Source organism: Antechinus flavipes, chromosome 1 (genome assembly GCF_016432865.1).
Source record: "Antechinus flavipes isolate AdamAnt ecotype Samford, QLD, Australia chromosome 1, AdamAnt_v2, whole genome shotgun sequence".
Lineage (NCBI taxonomy): Eukaryota > Metazoa > Chordata > Mammalia > Dasyuromorphia > Dasyuridae > Antechinus > Antechinus flavipes.
In genome coordinates this window covers 209955895-209979429 of record NC_067398.1, presented here as the reverse complement: position 1 = coordinate 209979429, position 23535 = coordinate 209955895, and the positions used below count along the sequence as shown (strand labels likewise).

The window sequence follows — 23535 nt, the reverse complement described above, 5'->3', positions numbered from 1 at the left end:
AATTTACATTCACTGCTTATTACAATTCATGATATTAGTTTGAACCCAATGATTTTTTAAATTTGATGAATGTTCTAATCTTTTATCCAAACTGCCAATAAAAATATTAAAATACTATAAGACTAATCACTAAAGATCACTGAATAAAATCACTAAAGAATTCCCTCTATGATGACCTTCATACCAAACATTCAATCAGTTTTGAATCCAATTAATTATATCATAATCTTGCCCACATCTCTGCAGCTTTTCCCCAAGAACAGTATGAAACAAAGATGGCAAAAATCCTCAGAGAGTGGTTTCACTGGCACCCTCAGTCCACTCTGATCACGATCTCATTTGTTCTGAACAAATAACTATCACAACTATCCAGAGGCATGTAGTTTAATGCCAAGAAATCTCAGTAATACCTATTAAATTAAATTGATGTTCTTATATTACAACTTTTGCTTTATCTTATTTATTTCCTAAACTTTGGGCATTTACATTTGCTAACTGAAATTACTTTTCTATGGAAATTAAAAGTCTTTCCAATCATTTAGGGTTTTTTTTTTTATCCTATAAATGTATTTTGTAGTTATACTTAAATGAGCTTATATCACTTTCTGTTTTTCCTTATCTTTCCAAGATTTCTGAATCTTGAATGGAATTCTCCAGCAATCCTATATGCTGGTTCAAAACATCTTTAGGCCATGAAGACCATGGAAAGTCTAACTGAAGTCTACATTATATAAAACTTGTTTTTACTCAGAATTTCTAAATCAGAGCCTTAGTATAGGTCCATCTGAAAATACTAACAGCTTGGTAACCATTTATTTTAACAGCTATTGGGGAAAAGGTTCATAAGTCAGTTTCATTTGTCAAGTCTGTATCATGCACTATCACAGGAGGCTCAACACATAGGCAAATTAACTCCCAATTATTATTTGTCATAATACTTTTAAAGTAAAAGCCTTGAGAACAAGACTTTTTGGTCCACATCCTGCAATTTATTCAACAACTGGAATTCCTATCAAAGTTGATTAGTGTTCTGGGAGTGGAGCAATTTTCAGGATTACTATGTTAAAATAGGGAAGTATAATTAGTACCCTTCTTTCCAAACAACTTCAAAATGTCAAATAGTTTTCTTATTATGGATATAGCTTCTATTTTTAGTTTCAACACCATGACGCTTGCAAAAATAACAAAATAAAAAAGCTATACTTGATACTAGAAGGATAACAAGAAGTCGTCTTAAGCTCTCATAAGGACAGCATAAAGAATGCCATCTGAGTCACACACAGATAGTTCGGTAAAGAGGTAATGGTTCTATAAAGAGAAGAAAACCTCCCATGCTCCACATGCTTATTTTAAAGTGTTGCTGTGAGAAGCTAACATTTTAGAAAATGCTTAACGCCTAGCCCATGAGAAATTTTCGGGAAAGTTGCCGAGATTATAAATGAAATCACTAAAACACTCAAACCATATTCTCCATAAAAGCAGCTGGAATTTTATAATCTATTATCACAGTGCAGCCGCATACACCCCAAATTCACAACACTGAATCATTTCTTCCTTACTACTGCTAAACCTAAAATCCTCTTGTTTCCACAGCATGTACAATAGAAAAACCAAGTAGTAAAGCCAATTTTATGATAACTTTTAGGGAAATTTTACTATTTTACAGATCCTGCATTGACTATAAGGACATATAGTGATTATCAACTTTTCCCATGGAGCAAATGTAAATTCATCAGTTTACAAAATAGTCAAGCAAAACTCTATGGCCATTTACAATAAATTCAAAGATGGAGTTCAGAATGCTACAGGTAATAAACAGCAATGCAGGCTAAAGTAACAGAGAGGGGAAAATAGATCAAGAAGTTCCAAAAAAAGTTATTTCCACCCCTGAAGGCATGAGAGAAAAAGAAGAAGAAAAAATGACTCCATATTAGAAGAAAATGTTCTCAAATAGGCAAATATTTATTATTTATAAAAATAAACAAAATAAAAATCACAGGATACCCACAGTTGGCAAAGTGGAAAGATGGCTGAATTTCAGAATTAAAAGAACCTAGGTTCAATTCTACCTTAAGACAAACATAGAAGAAATCCTTTGAGAATGATTACAAGAGTGCCTCACACATATATACACTCTGCCCACTGGGCATCTGCCCTCCCTTAGAAAGGGAAAACAAAAAGCTCACTTACCTGAGCTATGACAAGACAAAAATGTCAAAAATTATGAGTTTCCCTTAATATGTGCTTTCCATTAGTTTCCCATAAATGTTGATATACAACTGCAAATCCTATCCCATCTGCCAAATAGAAGAGGAGGCTTCTTGAACTTCAGTTTGAACAATCTGACTCCTTCAAGAGACTCATTTTCCTCCAGAAAATCCTTCACTTCCTTTATGCCTCTCTCAGGTCAGCCCACAGACTATCTTTTGCCTCTTTTCTGAATTCCCCAAGGTTCAGCACAGTGCCTGACGTGGAGAAAATGCTTAATGAATGTTCGTTGATTAATTAATTGCTTTTCCTTCCACTTATCTGCTCTTCAAACTTCCTCACTGATCTATACTCAATAAAGAGTTGTAATCACATAAAGCAAGAACTATGCCTTTCTTGCACTAGAACAAGACCTAAGTGGAAGACAAATTCAAATTTAACTTCTAAAACTTACTACCTACCGATATCATCTTGAATTAGTCACTCTGTGCCTCAATTCAATTTTCTCATCTTTAAAATGAGGAGGTTGGATCAGATTACCTCTAAGGTCTCTTCCAGCTTTAAACCCATAATGTTAAATACATTGTTCTTATACAGCAAACTTGATCTTGATAATAAAAGGTGATAAATACATTAAAAATACTATCACTTGTTGAATGAAATGAGCAGGACCAGGAGATCATTATATACTTCAATAACAATACTATATGATGATCAATTCTGATGGATGTGGCCTTCTTCAACAATGAGATGAAACAAATCAGTTCCAATAGAGCAGTAATGAATTGAACCAGCTACACCCAGCAAAAGAATTCAGAGAAATGAGTGTGAACCACTACACAGAATTCCCAATCTCTCTATTTTTTTCCACCTACATTTTTGATTTCCTTCACAGGTTAATTGTACACTATTTCAAAGCCCAATTCTTCTTGTGCAGCAAAATAACATGTCCAAACAGAGGACATGTATACTTATATTGTTTTTAATTTATACCTTAACATATTTAACATGTATTGGTCTACCTGCCATCTGGGGGAGGAGTGGGGGGAAGGAGGGGAAAAATTGGAACAAAAGATTTTGCAACTGTTAATGCTGAAAAATTACCCATGCACATATCTTGTAAATAAAAAGCTATAATAATAAAAAAATAAATTAAAAAATGCTATCACTGGATATAGATACTAATGAGGAAATTTTAGCAAATAAAATAGAAAAAAAAGATTATTGCAAGAAATCTAAACTCAAAGCAGGATTAAACCTGGATAGAAGTTATAATTCTTTATCAGAAAAATATAACACATTAAATGAAAACATAAAAATGTGAAAAATAGTATCACAGGAAAAAAGCAATCAACTTTCATCATATTGTAAACTTCTTGAGATAGGAACTGTCTTTTGCCTCTTTGTATTTCTACAGTCTGACACATAGTAGGCAATTAATAAATGTTTGCTGATTGAATGGTTAGTAATAAGAAATTCTTCTTAAATACAACATTAAAATATATTTGAAATCCAAATTTAACATTATATACAGTGTAAGGTTCAAGAAAGAATGGGGGGTAGGGTAAGCTTGCTATAGTGGAAAGTGCCCTAGAATTGGAATCACAATATTAAGAATCCCACATCTGACACCTACTATCATTACTACCACTACTGCTACTACTACTGGTTAATATTTATACTGCACTTACTATGTGCCAGATACTATGCCTTTAAGCACTTTATAATTATTTTCTCATTTGATCCCCACAACAATCCCAGAAGATAGGTACTGTGTGATCATGGGCAAGCTATTTGCTATCTCTAAATCTCATTTGAATCATGCATAAAGGAAATCATACTAGTAAGGAGCCTATTTCACTGGATTGTTTTGAGGGGGAAAAACTTTGTTAACTTTAAAGTATTGCATAAATGTGAATTATTATTGTACAAAATAGTGAAACATTAGAAGCATTTTCACCAAAAGCAGTACAAAAGCCATTTTGATTTAACATAGTATGAGAAACAGGGAGATATAGTCTATGAAGAATAGATATTAGGCCCAGGAAAAACATCAGTTCAAATCTTACAACCTCCCAATGTACCAGGCAATTCTCTAAAGACTATAAAGCTGCAGAACATTTGCAAATGTGCATTGGTGGAAGGAGTTTCCTTACTGGAGTTTCTTTATATCAACGAAATTAAAAGGTTCCCAATCAACCTCCCCTATTTTCCGAAGAAATAGTAGAAATGCTTTTTTTTTTTAACCCAGAAGGGAAAAAGAAAAGTAGTATTTTCATTAGAAATGTTTTTAAAATCATACTTGGCAAATAACATCCAAAATTCAATTTTTAAAAATATATTAAGCATTTTTTAAATGTCCAAGGCACTTTACTAGGAAATGGGAATGCAAAGACTGAAAGAGGAAGGGGGAAAAATGCTTTCAGCTTTGAAGTAGCTAATTTAATTAGGGATAAATATATATGATAAATATATACATATACACACACACACACACGCACACGCATATGGAAGAAAAACACTAACAACTAAGTCAATTAGGGAAGATTTCACAGAGGAACCAGATCTTGAGTTCAACTCTAAAAGGGTGAGGTGAAGAAAGGGAGTGCACTCTAGGCATGGAGAATTACTTATCTATAAATGCAGAGAAGCCAGAGACAAAATATTCTGTTCAAAATAAAGCTAAGGGTATATTTTGACTAAAATTTATGAAGAGGAATAGTATAGAAGGTTGAAAAGGTAAATAAAAGCCAGATTGTAAAATGTTTTAAATACAACCTAAGTTTCTATTTTATCTCATAGACCAATGGTCATTCAAAGGGAGACAGTGCCTTTGGAGTTTCACTGTTGAGTTGGAAGAATATTTCTAAGGCTTACAGAGAGTGGGTAGTGAGGAAGTAAAGGTAACAAGTGTATCTTGTTCTTTCTAGGAGTTTCAAAGTAAAAGGAGAAAGTGATACAAAATGATACAAAAGTCAAGTAAGGGTTAAGAATAGGTTAGCCTTGGGAAAACAAGCAATTGATTCCATTAACAAGGTCACACAATGGTTCACATTTTCATAAAATATGTTCACATATTTCAATCCTTTTTGTTTATTACTCTAAAAAGTTCTAATGTTTGTTAAATTCACAATAAGGAAAATTTTAATAATTTTAATTTTTTAAAAATAAAGAACCATTTGATTGGGGCAAAGAAGGAAATAATGAATGCAGCAAATTCTTAGACAAAAGTGACTAGTGCTAGCAAGGAAATTTCATATTTTTCTCTATCAATCAACAAGAATTTGTTATTGCTTTATCATATTAACATAATATATGGCATAATAACATTAATAGATAACAATAATATAATATCTAAATTATTACAGTTTACTACCTCTCAGACACTGAAACAGACTCTAAAAATAACAAGACAAATTTGCCCTACCTGGACAAGCACAATCTATACAAGTTGCCAATATGTATAATTCATGTTCTATGGGGGAGGGGAGGTTGTGACTAAATATGTGACTAAATAATTATATTAAATAAATATTTGTGTGAATATATATTGTACATACACATATATCACACACAAAATAATTAAGATCAAATTGAGGAAAGGGGTACTAGATGCTGAGGAAATCAAGAAAGACTTCTGGTAGATTATATCTGATCAGTTTCCAAGCCAACAATAGGTCCTAGAAGGCAGGCAGGAAGAGGAGATCCACTCTAGGTACAGGGGACAACCTAGGCAAAAGCACAGTGGTAGGAAATAGAATTTTATGGAAGAGGAACAAGAAGTCTAATTAAGCTTTTAGCTGTTTTATTACATACACACACACACGCACACGCACACACACACACACACTACTCTTTTAAATTTTTAGGCTTTTATTGATTACACTAAAAGGAGAAACACATAATAATGTTAGAAATATAGTATTTAACATGTATTGGACTACCTGCCATCTAGGGGAGAGGGTGGGGAGAAGGAGAGGAAAATTTGAAACAGGTTTTGCAAGGGTTAATGTTGAAAAATTACCCATGCATATGTTTTGTAAATAAAAAGCTTTAATAAAAAAATAAATAAAAGAACAGAATTTAAAAAAAGAAGAAGATTGTGATCAGATTGTAAAGGGCTTTTAAAAGTCAAATAGAGGAGCTTATATTTGATCCTAGAAGCAACAGAAAGCCATTGGAGTTTACTGAATAAGTGAAGATAAGATCAAATCTGAACAAAAGGAAAATCATTTAGGAAAATGTGTAAAGGAGATAATATTGCCTATTACAGAAATAGGGAAGTTCTGAAGAGGGATCAGTTTAGGGAAAAGTATAAGGAATTCTGTTTGGGACACCAATTTAAAATGCCCGAAGGGCATCTTATTTGAAATGTTCAGATGGTAATTCCGAATTAGAGATCATACATCTGAAAAGATAGTATTGAGAAAGAAAGGATGATAAACTGTCAAATTCTGCAGAGAGGTTTAAAAAATGAGGATTATGAAAAGGTCATTATATTTTGCAATTAAGAGATAAATAGTAATAAAAAAGAGACATGTAGAGAAGTATGTCTTGTCTATCAATACTGGTAGATGTGCTAGCTTGTTCTGATTATTTTGAAAAATGCTTGCAAATGTATTCCATTTTACATTCATCTGTCCTCCCAATTTTACCTACAAATGCTCCCAAGATAATATGATTATCAAACCAAGTTTTCCATCACATTTTTGCTAAGATAATGCTGTTCATCATTTTCTATTCCTGCTTCATAATGTTTTCTAAAAGAGTTTGTAATCTAATTCAATTTTGTCAACAGGAGACACATTTTCCTGCTTGCCAAAAACATCAAAAATGTATTTATTAGCTAGCATGGTTTCTAATCTTTTTTGGTCTCAATAGCAATAATAAATACCTTTATTCTCATTTATTTCTCATTTTACAGAGTCAAAAGCTTGTTTAAAGAGAGTCAAAAGCTTGTTTAAAGAGATAAGAGTAGACCTATATTTATATGCAATGTTTTCATCTTTATTCTGTTTTCTAATTTGTTGTGATTTTTATAAATCACTTAGCCAAATGCACAACAGTTTATTTTAGAATAGTCAGTATAACTAACTAGTCGTTTCCTGTTTGTTTCTTAAAAGAGTCAGTTTTGCTTTTTATTAAATTGTTTGGAATACTATACCCACTGTCTTCCAACACACTTGTTGAAGAATGTTTTGGTGAAATAGGATCAAGATTACATATCTAAAACTAAAAGATAACATTGTTTGCAATGGCAAAACATTAGATGTTTTGTAAAACAAGGAAACCTCCTCTTCATACAATTATCTGATACTTCTTCTACAAGTTATCATAATAAGATACAAAAACAAAACCACAAATATCAGTAAGAAGCAAAACAATCCTATTTATTGATGATATGAAGATACATTTAGAAAACCCGGGAGAATCAGTGAATAAAATAATAGATGATTCATAGCATCAGAGAGGTCCTAAAACATACAAAAACCATCAAATTTTCGATAATAACCAGAAGAAGGAGAAAAGGAGAAATTAAAGATAAATTGTCTTAAAATAACTCTGTATAATAGATATCAATCCACCAAGATCCACAATATTTATGTAAATAAAATTATAAAATACTTTTGACAGAAATAAAGATTCACCACTTATGGTTGAGCTGTATGAATATAATTAAAATAACAATATTTGCTAGATTAAAGAATTTAGATCTATGGGAGTCAAACTACCAAGAGAATAATTTAACGAAGTGGATAAAAATAACAAAATTCATTTGGAAGAACCTCAATGGTCTACAATCTCAAGGGAAATGATGAAGAAAAAATTTGAAGAAAGAGGGCATAGGATGAGCAGACTTCAAACTATAACACAAAGCAGTAGTAGCCAAACTTACTTGGTACTGATTATAGTCTATTAGATTACAAGCTCCTTGAGAGCAACAACTATGTTTTGCCTTTTATTTATGTCCTCTCTGCTTAATTAGCAGAAAGCCTGGAACACAGCAGCCACTTGATAAATGCTAGCTGACTAACCAAGAACAGGAAAACAAAAGTGGAACACATCTGTGAGAAAAAGGAACAAATGAATTAATCAAAAAGCATTTATTTTATTTATTATCTACCATGTGCCAGTCACTGTGTGAGGTGCCATAGATACAAAAACAAAAATGAAATAATCTCTACCTGCAAAGAGTTTACATTCCAACAAAAAATAACTGAAGAAAGGACTCAATCTTTTTTGAGAATTACTAGAGGAATATTTAATACTAGAAATAGAAGTACTAGAGGAAAAACTTAAGGAAGTTTGGCATATGCCAAAAGGTTAAAGTAAAATCATAAACCACATACTACAATGATTTCAAAATGAAAAGGTCATTTAAACATATATTTTATATTTAATAAAAACCATTAAAAAATAAAAAAGAGAAGGAAATCAGATTGTTTTGTTTTGTTTTACAACTATGGCTAAGGAAAAAAGTTGTAAACTAAAGAGGGAACAGAAAAAACTATAAAAATAAAAATAGACAATTTTCACTATATAAATGTAAAGCCTTTTGAAAAAATAAAATCAAAACTAGTAAAAGAAAATGGCAGAATGGGAAAATAGCATAATATACCACTATTAAAAATTCTGGGATAGAGCATTGGCCCTAAAGTCAGGAATACCCAAGTTCAAATCTGGTCTCAACTTAACACATAGTAATTATATGACTCTGAGCAATTCACTTAACTCAATTGCCCTCCCCCATTCCCCAAAAGTCCACAAAGATTAGATACAAACAATAAACACCAAGAGCCATTCCCCAATAGATAAGTAGTTTAGCTTCTAAAGAACTGTAAACTATAAATGATAAGAAACATACTCTAAATCACTGAGTGAGAGTTAAATTAAATGAGAACATCTCTGAGTTTTCACCTCATACCAATGAAGGTGGTAAAGATGACAAGAAATAGTAATAGTAAAGGCTGTGAGAAAGCAGGCATATTATATAATATTGGTGGAGCTGTGAAGTGATTCAATTATATTGGATATGAATTTGGAATTATGTAAGAAAATCAATTAAATTATTCATGCCCTTTGATTTAGTTAAAAAAAAAAAAAAACTTTATATCCCAAAGAGATTTTAAAGAAGAGAAAAAGACCTGTATGTGCAAGAATGTTTGTGGCAGTCCTCTTTGTAGTGGCCAGAAACTGGAAACTGAGTGGATGCCCATCAATTGGAGAATGGCTAAATAAATTGTGGTATATGAATATTATGGAATATTATTGTTCTGTAAGAAATGACCAACAGGATGATTTCAGAAAGGCCTGGAGAGACTTACATGAACTGATGCTGAGTGAAATGAGCAGGACCAGGAGATCATTATATACTTCAACAACAATACTATATGATGATCAATTCTGATGAACGTAGCCCTCTTCAACAAGGAGATGAACCAAATCAGTTCCAATGGAGCAGTAATGAATTGAACCAGCTACACCCAGGGAAAGAACTCTGGGAGATGACTATGAACCACTACATAGAATTTCCAATCCCTCTATTTTTATCCACCTGAATTTTTGATTTCCTTCACAGGCTAATTGTATACTGTTTCAAAGTTTGATTCTTTTTCTACAGCAAATTAACTGTTTGGACATGTATGCTTATATTGTTTTTAATTTAGACCTAAACATATTTACCATGTATTGGTCAATCTGCCATCTGGGGAGGGGGTGGAGGGAAGGAGGGGAAAAATTGAAACAAAAGGTTTGGCAATTGTCAATGCTGTAAAATTACCCACGCATATAACTTGTAAATAAAAAGATATATATATATATAAAACTACTCGAAGAACCCCCAAAACATCCAATATATACTAAAATATTTGTAGCAACTCTTTTTTTGTGGTAGTAAAGAACTGGAAACAAAGTAGGCAACTATTGACTGAAGAATGGTAGAAAAAACTATGGAGCATGAATATAATGTGCTATACTGTACAGAAATGATGAAGAAAGATTAAAATAGCATAATGGGCAGAGAACTATCCTCAGAACTATTATGTTTCCCTCTATCACAGGTCCCTTTATCCCTTCCATCAATCCCAAAAGAAAAAAAGGAAGAATTCAGAAAATTATGAAGATTTCTATAAATTGACATAATGATATAAGCTGAGCAAAGAGAACACTATGCATTACTATAACTAAATGGGGAAGTTCAATGATGAATAAATAAAAAAAAATCAATGAAGGTCTTGGGAGAGCAAATAATGAGAAATGTCTATCCTCTCACAATAGAAGAGCTATTAGGCCAGAACACTGTATACTTTCCCTGATGTAGTCATTGTATCAGGTATTTCTGTTAATTGTTATTCCTTGTCCTAAACAATCTGGAGAAGGTTTGAAATAATAGGGTCATAAAAACTGATAGCATCAATAAGAACATTTTCCATAAAAATTCAATAAAAAGGACATTAGAGGACATCTAGTCCAATTTCCTCATTTGACAGATGATGGGACTGAGGCACAGAAAAGTTAACATATACACAGCCATATACGTAGCAATTAAATTATAGAGGCAGCAGGTAAGCCCAGGTTCTAACTCCAAAGCCAGTGTTTTCACAGTCTAATGCTGCCACTCAGTTTACCACGCCATGAATTCAGGATGTCCTGAATCATCTGTTGAAGAATTTGTATACTGACTTAAAAAAAAAAAAAAAAACAACCTATTGCTGCATAGCACCCTTTTTCAATCTGGACCGTTTTATGCCTATAGGTAATTCAGTGAACCTAGCTTCTTCTTTAAACCAACAAAATTGTGCTCTCTGTGATAGAATTGGAGTGCTTGGCAATTTAGTTCAAGAAGCTACCCATCACATGAAGAATAGTTGAACAGATTGGTATGTAAACATAATGGAATATTATTGCATCATAAGAAATCACAAAATGATCAATTCATAGAAAGTCAGGATGATGTGAATGAACTGCTGCTAAATAAATGTAACCAATATGACGACTACACACACACACACACACACACACACACACACACACACATATATATACATATATAATAAATATACATGTGTATAGATATATATATATACATAAATAACAACAATAAAAGACATCTAAACTGTGATTAATGAAATGACTAATTGATTCAAAAGGACTGATGATGAAATATTCTTTAATTTAACCTTTTGAAAAAAGGTGGTGCTATTAGCAAAATGCTACCAGACCTAGTTAATGTATCCATTTCATCTATTTTGTTTAAATGTATTTTGTTGGGAGATTGGAGAAACAATGATTAGGAAACACCATCACCATCACTATGGGCCAGAAAACCATTAAGAAAAGTTTTCTTGACCAACTGGATGATTTCAAAGAGGTCTGGAGAGACTTACATGAACTGATGCTGAGTGAAATGAGCAGAACCAGGAGATCATTATATACTTCAACAACAATAATATATGGTGATCGATTCTGATGGATGTGGCTCTCTTCAACAATGAGATGATTCAAACCAATTCCAACTGTTCAGTTGTAATGGGCTTGAAACTCTTGAGTCGATGCACTGATGTCAGGACAGCCAAGCACTTAAGGCTAACTACTAATTGGATAATACTCTATGGGCATGTGCTTGTAAAATGGCCCTTCCCACTATCCTGTGCTGGATCAATGATTGGTATATAAAGAGAATTGTAGGAGGGACTAGAAAGTGGAGTAAGACTAGCCAGAGTCACTCTTTGGTGGTAGATGAGGGAGAAGGAAGGTTGCAGAGATTCTGCGTCTATCCAATTCAATCCTACCTCTTAAGACCAAGAATAAAGATTAAGGACTTTTGCTTATCCTGACTCTGGTTGATTCTAAGGTATCCAGGGTACTAACATGGTCATCACATTTGGTGCCCAATGTGTGGACCAAATATCCTAATTTCACTGAAGAAGTCTCTGGTGACCAGGAAATAGGGTGAGTATTTTAATAGACAAATAGGGAACATACTTTGTTAGGGGCTAAACTAGTAACTTTTTCTAGCTGAAATGGGGCAGATGTTGGGAAAAGATTCTCCCCCAGCAACAGCCCCACCCCCACTCCTGCCCCCAAGGGGGAGCTATAGAAAGCATACTTAAGTTGATCAAGGGACAAGGCTTAATTGTAACTTGGTTGTAGATTGCTAGACTCTTGGATACATTAGAATGCACGTCCCCTTGGTTTTTAAAGGAAGAAGAGATAGAGCTAGATAATTGGAAGCTGGTAGAGAGCAACTGTGTGAATACTACAATGATAAAGGTCCTTGTTCAATTTCCAAAGAAACATTCTATACATACAACATAATATAATTGGCCTTAAAGAATTGTGCAAGTTATAGAAAAAAAAATTTCTAAGAACAGCCAGATGAGGAAGTGTGAGGAAAAATAGGACAAAGAATGGATTAAAAACAATATCACTGGAGGGCATGAGGAGTTAAGTGAGAATGAAGGGCATGGTGAAGGGCATGGTGATTCAACCCTGCCTAAACCAGAACTGGTTCTTGATATGCCCCCATCAACTTCACCTCCCGGGATGGAGGGAGGAGGAGTAGTGGAAGGGGCAGTGATACCACCAACACATCCCTCCCAGCAATCACCCACTCCTATGACTAGATTGCAAAAGGCACTACTTAAAGCCATAGAAAAAGGGCAGAATTTAGGTGATCTGAAAATAGGTATGTATCCTGTGATTCAACAGTTTAACTTTTCAGATCAAGAAAGTAGAAGATATACTCCTTTTGATATAGAAATCCTCAAAGACCTGAAAAAGGCTTGCACTCTTGATGAAGCTACATCACTTTATGTTAAGATGTTATTACAGAATTTGGCTTATGAAGTCTTAACTCCTAGGGACTGGAAATCTATAGCAAGGACATGCTTAGAACCTGGACAAAACTTGTGGCTTTCCAAATATAGTGAGCTCTGTAGGATACAAGCCCAACAAAATAGTCATAATGAAGTTAATCCTCCAATCATCTATGACCAACTAACAGGTATAGGTTCTTATGCAGAAATTTCAGTACAGATTAATTACCCTTTAGCAGCATATGAGCAAATTGCTGCTGCTGCTGCTATCAAAGCATGGACTTCTCTCCCCAGTAAAGACGACAAGAGTGAAGCCTTCACAAAAATAGCACAAGGACCAAACGAACCCTTTGCTGGTTTTGTGGGATGTTTGCAGACAGTTGTCCTACGAACTAATGGTGAAAATGCAGTAACAAACATTATGATAAGGCAACTTGCTAAAGAAAATGCTAATGAGGTTTGTAGAATTATACTAAGATTACGCAAGGATGCTCCTTTAGAGGAGATCATAAGACGCTGTGCCACAATGGGCACAAATGCCTTTTATAGCCAGGATATGATGCAGACTTCCCAAGATCCCAACATGGGAAGACAGGGTTCCTTTTGGCAAGGGACTTCCAGAGATACTCGTCAATCTTTCAATGTGGTAAAGTAGGGCATCTGAAAGCTCAATGTTGGCATAGAAATAGAGTGAGAAAACAGGGTGGGAGAACAAGACCCAATACCCCATGGCCAAAATGCAACAGAGGCTTCCATTGGGCCTCATAATGTAGACTGATTCAGGGAAATGGGATGAGGGCCCCAGCCCCAGGGCCCCAGGCAAAAAATACTTGGGGCATGATGGCAGAGAGTGCCTAGAAGTTCAGTATCCAGACATGACCAATCAGCCAGGAAGCCATCTGATGGGAGAAAGAGATTACATAATTAATCAGCCAGAAAGCAACCTGATGGGAGAAAGGGATTACAATTGGGGAGAATAGAGGAGTGTGCAGCTGGGACGACTGAGATACCCCCTGGAGAGGTCAAATCTGTTCCTCTCCAGCCTATGGATCTCTTGCCTCCAGATACAGTTGGCTTGACTATTTCACCTCCTGAGAGCACTTACAAAACAGTGTCCATCCACACACTGATGTGGGAAACTGGGGAATGTATAGATAATATCCCAGTCACTAATACAGGTAGACAATAGATGACTTATCACCCAGGAGAAGTAGTAGCATAAGGTTTACTAATACAGACTCCTAATAAGCAATCTGGTGATAGTCGCCAAGATTCTGACTCCCAGCAACAAAACCCAGGAATATACTGGATAGCAGCTATAACAGCTGACCGACCTATGCTCACTATCTATATAAATGGCATACTATTAGAAGGATTGGTAGACATTGGTACAGATTGTACACTCATTAGAGGTGCCAATTGGACCAGTCACTGGCCAAGGATTAAAGCAGACACCTACATGTCTGGCATAGGAGGATCAATAGCAGCTGAAGTTAGTGCTACCTCTTTGAAATGGATATTTGAAGTGAAACAGGAGTTTTTACTCCTTTCATAGTTGAAAAATCTCCATCAATCTGTAGGGAAGAGACATTTTACAACAATTAGGATTAAAAATGAGTACTTCAGGTTTTTTAGGCAGGGCTGCTGTTGAAGGCCTGCCAACACTTTCATCTGTTCCTATCCAATGGAAAACTGATACACCAGTGTGAAAAGAACACTTAATGGCCCTTTTAGCGATAAAATTCAGGCCTTATTAGCTATAGTACAGGAACAACTTGACCAAGGACACTTATAACCTTCTCTAAGTCCTTGGAATTCCCCAGTATTTTCTGTAAGAAAGAAATCTGGAAAATAAAGGATGTTGATTGATTTAAGAAAGGTAAATGAACAGATGGAAACTATGGGAACTCTTCAGCCTGGGCTTCCATCTCCTACTCAATTGCCTAGAGAATGGCCTCTTTGGGTTATAGGCATTAAGGATTGTTTCTATTCTATCCCTCTAGATAAGGAGGATATGAAAAGATTTGCCTTTTCAGTGCCCAGCGTTAACTTAGCTGAGCCTTATAAAACATATGAATGTACAGTTTTGCCACAGGGAATGAAAAACAGCCCTACTATGTATCAAATGTATGTTGCTGCTGCTCTTGCTTCAGTAAGAAAAGCATTTTCAAAAGTTATGTTATTACATTAAATGGATGATATATTGGGATATGCACCTGAGGAACAAATGTTAGAAGCATATCTACAAAAGACCATGGTAACATTAAGGAACTACAAATTGCACATAGCTCCAGAAAAAATTCAAAGACATACTCCTTTTCAATATTTAAGATATGAAGTATATCCTAAGGTGCTTACAGTACAAATCCTTAAGAACAGAGAAGCTAAACAGAAATTGAGAGGAGATATCCAATGGAAGCACCGAGTATTAGGCTTGACTACCTATCAGTTACAACCATTATATGACATTTTAAGGGGAGACAGTGCTTTAAACTCACCACATCAGCTTACAAAAGAAGCTCAAGAGGCTTTGAGAGAAGTTGAACTGGCTTTATCCAATGTGGTTGAAAGAGTCACTCAAAAACCCTTGAAAATATCAGTTTTTGCTACACAAGAGGCACCCAACAGCAGTCCTTCATCAAGGAGACAGTGTGATAAGAGTGGGTGAACCTCTCAGCACAACCAGAACAAAGCCTTACTCCTTACCCAGTGCTTGTGACTAGAATTTTATTAAAGGCCATTAAGCGAGCAGTATAATTATCTGGGATAAGACCTGATAAGATATACACCTTTTATACTAATACACTAATTAATGTATGCTGTGAAACCATCCAAGAGTAGCAAATTTTATTAGCCATGGCTTCAAACTTTACACACGGGTCTCCATTAAAGATAACCAGACTATTACATAATTGGCAATGGATTCTTGAAGAAAAGGTTTCTAAAGTTCCTCTTAAAGGACCACCTATCTTTATAGATGCATCCAAACATAATATTTATGCTGTATACTCTCATGACTTAATTATAAAGAGAGTTACAACTCCTTTTCAGTCTACTTAGCAGAATGAATTGTATGCAATCATTCTAGTTCTTACTTATTATCCAGGAGATATAAATATAATATCTGATTCAGCCTATTCAGTAAGTGTAGTACAAAGAATTGCCACAGCCCAAATAAAATTTGTAACCTCCAATATATATAAGCTCTTTAAGGAACTTTAAGAGCAAGTGAGAAAGCATCCAGGTAAGATTTATATCTTGCATGTCCACTTTCATAGTGGACTTCAAGGTCCTATTTTTGATGGTAATTCAAAGGCAGATAGCCTTCTAACCATGTTAGCCAATACTCCTTTATTTCAGTAAGCCCAAGAATCTCATTTTAAATATCATCAGGCGTTTGAGCTTTATGTTTACAATTCGGAATAACAAGAAAGGAAGCTAGGAGCATAGTAAAAGCCTGTTCAGCTTGCATTCCTTTCTACGCTCCTACACTGCCTCCAGAGAAGAACTCTTGTAGTCTGAGACCCAATGAAATTTGGCAAATGGATGTGACCCATTATAAATAAAAATTGTCTTTTATCCATGTTGTATAAGACATTTTTTCAGGATTCACTTTTGCAATACCAGCAGCAAAAGAGACAGCCCGAGTGGTCACTGAATTCCTTATACTAGCATTGTGCCACAAGCAATAAAAACAGACAATGGTCCTGCATATAATTTTAAACATTCTGTACACTTTTGTGCACAGTATAAGATTTTACATACCATTGGCATACCTTTTAATCCTCAAGGATAGGCAACAGTAGAGAGGAGAAACAGAGACATTAAGACGTTCCTCCAAAAACAAAAGAAAGGGGGAGACACAGGTAACCCTAGAGAACTTCTAAATCTAGCTCTTTATACTATTAACTTCTTGATTTTTGAAAAAGATGCATTGGCTCCGGCAGACAGCTTTTATAACCCACTAGAAGGACAGTGTCCAGTGTGAGCAGCTCCACTATCTTTAGATAATCGCCAGGTGATGTGGAGAGACCCAGAAAGTGGTGAATGGAAGAGACCAGATAGGCTAACTGCTTGGAGAAGAGGGTTTGCTTGTATCTTTACAGGTGGAGAAGGAATCAGATGGGTGCCAATGATCCGTATTTGCCTTGTCCATTGAAGAGAGACAGAGCAGACCCTTGAAACGAAGAAGACCCAAGAAACATCAGATGGTTCCATTGCTGACTGTGCCCACCACTGAAAAAACCTGGCAGTTAATGGCGTTTGACTCATGGGCTTCAAAAATTGTTGGACTTGAAAACCCTTAGGAATCATTGGATTCTCTGAGACATGATAAGATTGTTGTAGGACTTCAAAACCCTCAGAAATCATTGGATTCTCTGAAACATGATAAGATTGTTGTAGGACTTCGAAACCCTCAGGAATCATTGGATTCTCTGAGACACGATAAGATTGTTGTAGGACTTCAAAACCCTCAGGAATCCTTGGATTCTCTGAAACATGATAAGATTGTTATAGGACTTCAAAACCTTCAGGAATCATTGGATTTTCTGAGAAATGATAAGACTCTTGAAGGACTTCAAAATCTGCTGGAATTATTGGATTCCCTGACACGTGAAGCAATGAACAATAGATGGGGTTTGGACTATCTCTTGGCTACTGAAGAAGGCGTATGTGTTACTGATGTTTGTATACCCTCCTTCTAGGACTTCTGGAAATCTTTTACAATACTATGTTGATTTATATTGTTCGTTATACCACCATTTGCATTTACAATTCACGTTTGTTACATGTTGAGTCTGCACTGGCTGTGGGGAGAGTCACCACTACTAGCCTGTGCAATATTGCTATGTGCTTATATTATACCTCCCATGCTGATGGGTTTGTGCATACCTGTTTCTAATAAGACGCTTCAGCCCAGAAACCCGTAGCAATCCCCACTTCCCTTTGGTGCTTTTCATCTCCCTTTCTGAGATGTCAAAAAGGGCGTGATCACCTCCTTTTTGGGGTTTTCACCTCCCTGAGAAGTCAGGGATGGCGCGACCACCTGTGTTCTAAAACAAAAGAAAGCGGGAGATGTAATGGGCTTGAAACTCTTGAGTTGATACTGAGGTCAGGATAGCCGAACACTTAAGGCTAACTACCAATTGGACAATACTCTATGGCAGAAGTCCTCAAACTACAGCCCACAAGCCAGATGCGGCAGCTAAAGACGCTTATTCCCCTAACCCAGGGCTATGAAGTTTCTTTATTTAAAGGCCCACAAAACAAAGTTTTTGTTTTTACTATAGTCCGGCCCTCCAACAATCTGAAGGACAGTGAACTGGCCCCCTATTTAAAAAGTTTAAGGACCCCTGCTCTATGGGCATATGCTTGTAAAATGGCCCTTCCCACTATCCTGTGCTGGCTCGATGATTGGTGTATACAGAGAATTGTAGGAGGGACTAGGGGGTGGAGTAAGACTAGCCAGAGTCACTTTGGCAGTAGACAAGGGAAAAGGAAGGTCACAGAAATTCTGCTTCCATCCATTCAATCCTACCTCTAAAGACCAAGAATAAAGACTAAGGACTTTTGCTTATCCTAACTCTGGCTGATTCTAAGGTATCCAGGATGCTAATGCAGTCATCACATTCAGTAATGAAGAGAATCAGCTACACTCAGAGAGAGAACTATGGGAAATGAGTGTGGACAACAACATAGCATTTCCACTCTTTCTGTTGTTGTTTGCTGGCATTTTTGTTTTTCCTCTCAGGTTTTTTTAACTGTCTTTCTAGATCCAATTTTTCTTGTGCAGCAAGATAACTGTATAAATATGTGTGGGTGTGTATATATATTTTAAATATATATTTTAATGTATTAAAAAAAGAAAATATTTTCTAAAAGAGAATGTATTTTTAAAATTTTGAGTAGTATTTTATTTTCCCAATTACATGGAAAGATAGTTTTCAACATTCACTTTTGTAAGATTTTGAGTTCCAAATTTTTCTCTCCCTCCCTTACTTCCCTTACCTCTCCCCTCTCCAAGACAACAGGCAATAATCATTTTAAACATTTAGTCATATTGTAAAAGAAAAATTAGAACAAAGGGGAAAAACCATAGAGGGAAAAAAAGCAAACAAGCAAAAAAAAAAAAAGTGAAAAGAGTATATTTCAATCCATATTCAATCTACATAGTTCTTTCTTTGAATGCAGATTCCATTTTCTATCCCAAGTCTATCGAACTGTCTTGGATCACTATATTGCTGAGAAAACATAAGTCTATCGTAATTGATCATCACATAATCTTGCTATTATTGTGTACAGTGTTCTCCTGCTCCTGCTCACTTCACTCAGCATCAATTCATGTAAATATTACCAGGATTTTCTGAAATCAGCCTGCTCATCTTTTCTTATAGAACAATATTTTATTACATTCATATACCACAATTAATTCAGTCATTCCCTAATTGATAGGCATACAATCTATTTCCAATTCCTCACCACCACAAAAAGAACTGCTACAATCATTTTTACACATGTGGGTCCTTTCCGGTTAAAAGAAAATATATTGACAATGTATAACCATCAGTTTTCAGAAAAGTCTACAATTCTTTGAAATCTTATGTAATTTCAACTTGTACTTCCCAATATATTTTCCTCAATCCTTTCCTACACTTAACTTTACAGAGAAGTCACTGAGTATCAACATGTTTTATACTGACTTGCTTGAGAACTTGTCAAATTAATCTTAGCTTTCTTTTCCCTCTGTAATATAAGCTCTAATTCTTTTCACCATGGTCTGTTTACTTATGCTACTAAGAAGCAATGTAAGTTGATATAACCAGGTGTTCTATAAAATGTTATTTTTTGTGCTCTTTGGATAACTCAATGAACCAAACTCCTTATTTCACCTCTCAAAGAACCTAACTCCTAGACTTCCATGAAGCCAAACCCCTTCATTTTATTCTCAATCCTAAAGTTAACCATTTCAACTTCACACTGTCCTTTTCTCTCAAATTCCTTGCTCTCTGAATCCTGTATTATCACCTTTTACCCTTTGCCAAGACCTCGAGAGAAGAGACTGTTTCATTTTGGGGGGAGGAGGGGGAAGGGGGTGTACTTTCAGCTCAGCACAGCACTTACCATATAGTAGGCATTCAAAGTCTTATTGATTGTTTCTTTTAGGTTTAATATATAGCAAAATTATCGATTGAAATATTAATCCAAGTCCTTCAACAATGTAACACATTGAGTGTTGAAAAGATTTAGAAAATCAAGAATTATAATATTCTAAAAGACTAAAAAATTCTGTGATTCATAGAACTTTTATTTTTTAAACTATTCTCACTATGGAAGTGAAAGGGGATCAAGGATCATTGTATATTTTTGTCTGTTTTATTAGTCACCCTGGACAAATAATTTAACACCTAGTAGCAAACTTCTCTGTAATTAGCTAGGCTGAACCTTGGATAGCAAATATAGTCTGTCACTAGTATCATATTCTGAAGTCTTTCCAGCTTAGGAGAATCTGCCAGATCTTACATTCTGCGGGTATTTCCTTCAAGAACTCACTTCCACAACATGATGAGGCACTAGGCTATGAAGAAAAACTATTTGATTCTAAGCAAAGTATAGGGGGAAAGTAATAAACCAAGGGGAAAGCATAGAAATCCCAGAAATAGATTCAAATAAATTTATTTATTGACAAGATAAAAGATGAATCTTCAGAGCAGAAAATATCATTTTGTACTTAATGTTTTATACCTCCTTTCTATGGTACAGTTCCCCCTTACTCTAATCCAGGTCATAAAGCTAAGACTGGTTAGGTTTGGGATTAAGTGAATCCATGAAACTGATTAAAATTTTAGTTTGGGAATTTAGGAAAGAGTTTTTAAGTATCCTATACAGGTGGCAATCAACAGTGTAGAACAAATAAGCCAAAATCCAGAATCAAGCAGAAAGAATGAGGAGGTAGAGGGGCAGAAGCAGAAAATGACATCAGAACTTGGAAACAGGGTTGAAACAAAATGATATCAGAAGTAGGATTATTGAAAGCAGCTTAGACTTCAGACATGATTCAAACTCAATAGAACAAGAGCATCAATTTGTCATATCCACATCAAAGGGCTCCCACCACTGCTACCACCCATATTAACTATCAGATGCTCTACTAGGCAGCAATCTCTGATCCTTACAACCTAATACTATGCTAAAGACATAAAGAACATGTCTCCTGGATGCTTAAAGAACTATAAAAAAGATAATTTGTCATCTAAATCATTCATTAATGAGAATAGATACCAGTATTGCTAAAAGGAAAAATTTAAGAGAAATACCAGTAAAACCTAATTAGCCTTAAGTAAAGGCTCTAAAGGATGTGTGGATAGTCTTAAGGGGTCTGTAAAAAAATTACTTTATTTCAACAGATTAATAATGTAGTGGTATATTCAATTAATTGAGAATAATGACCTTAATTATTAACAACAGAACAATAACTTAATAAATTGATCTTTTGCCATTCTAAGAAGTAACACATTATTCTGAAAAGTGATAGGCTTCACCAGATTGCCAAAGAAGTATATAAAACAAACAAACAAAAAAAAGTTAAAGATACTTGGCCTATAAAGGCAGGTTATATAGAGTATACAACTAAGGAGATGAAAATAAGCCTGAGGTTTCCTGCTTGAGGAACCATTAATAAAACAGTTTTGCTCACTTCCTGCCCCCAAAGAATAACTCTGGCATAGAACTAAATGGTTCCATCATTTATGTTCTGAATTGGCATGTAGACAACCAACTCAGGGAACTCATTTTTTAGAATGCAGGATTGGGCAATATTAGAGAAGGAAGTTCAAACAGAACCAGGTAGACTTGAATGCTATTTCTAGCGAGTTGACAACTGAACTTGTAGACCCTGAAAAAGGAATAACTTTAAAAGAAATCCCTGGTATTCTTATGAGTGGGATTTTATGTTTGAGAAGAGGTTTTTAAGTAGCAATAACTACAGAATCATGAAACAAATTAGATAATGACTGTTCCATGAACTCTAAATCCTCAGGAGATGGAAGATGCAAAAAGGTATATGTCACCCCAATACAGTTATTTCCAAGAGAGCTGTTCATAAAAAGAATGGCCTGAGGATTGAATGAGTTTTCTACTACTGGAGATCTTCAAATAGAGGCTGTATAATTATGTCACAGATTTTGTAGAGGAGCTTTTTCTTCAAATACAGATTGGATTAGATGACATTTGAAGATTTATATAGACAATATTAGGGCTTAATAATCCTGTACACAATAAAAACATAGGAAGGATTCATTATTTTTAAAATGTTAGTGAAATGGCAAATGTTATAATGGACAAAAAAAAAATAACAAATTTCAATCCTCTTTCTATATACCCTATACCAATAAATTCTGACTGGATCACACAGTGTAAAGTTTTAGAAAACTATTTTTAAAGTTTCATGATTTTTTTAAAAAAGCAATAATGTATTTTGTCTCAATTGTGGAAAGCAGATTAATCTGGCAGCAATGTCCAGGATAGACTGAAGGTCAACAAGTCAGTCAACATCATTAACAAGCCTGTACTATGTGCCAGGCACATTATTTGTGAGAAGCTAGCACATTATTGCAAGAATGCAAGTGAAGGTAGTAGAAGAGATGAAGTTAGACATTTTGAAAGCAGTATCAATGTTACTGTTGTTCAGTTAGGTTTGTTTTTGTTTTTTTGTAAAGATATTGAAGTGGTGTTTCATTTCCTTCTCTAATTTATTTTACAGATTAGGAAACTGAGGCATACAGGATTACTCAGGATCACACAGTTAAGTATCTATAACCAAATTTTTACTCAAAAGAGTAAAAATTTCTTTCTGTAACTCTATGCCATTTAGTGCCACCTTGGTGCCCCACTGTACTGATAAGAGGTGGTAACTGAGGCTACTAGTTGGTATAGGGGCTAGAGCATTGAACCCAAAATGAAGACCTGGATTAGAATCCTGCCTTAGACATTTATTAGCTGTGCAACTCCAGGTAATTCTGTTCAGTTCACTCATCTGTAAAATAGAGATCATATGAAATTGAAACTATTACCACTCACATGAAAGAGTGTTCCAAGTCACTATTGATCAGAGAAATGCAAATTAAGACAACTCTGAGATACCACTACACACCTGTCAGATTGGCTAAGACGACAGAAAAAAATAATGATGAATGTTGAAGGGGATGCGGGAAAAATGGGACACTGATGCATTGCTGGTGGAGTTGTGAACGAATCCAACCTTTCTGGAGAGCAATCTGGAATTATGCCCAAAATGTTATCAAACTGTGCATACCCTTTGATCCAGCAGTGTACTTCTGGGCTTATATCCCAAAGAAATACCAAAGAAGGGAAAGGGACCTGTATGTGCCAAAATGTTTGTGGCAGCCTTGTTTGTAGTGGCTAGAAGCTGGAAAATGAATGGATGCCCATCAATTGGAGAATGGCTGGGTAAATTGTAGTATATAAATGTTATGGAATATTATTGTTCTGT

General features: G+C 35.0%; 1 protein-coding gene across 1 annotated transcript in view; it reads right to left on the bottom strand.

Moving 5' to 3' along the window:
* Nucleotides 1-23535, bottom strand: part of PTPN3 (protein tyrosine phosphatase non-receptor type 3) — a 239893-nt gene that overhangs the window by 190506 nt on the left and 25852 nt on the right. The gene's annotated exons all lie outside the window — the stretch shown is intronic.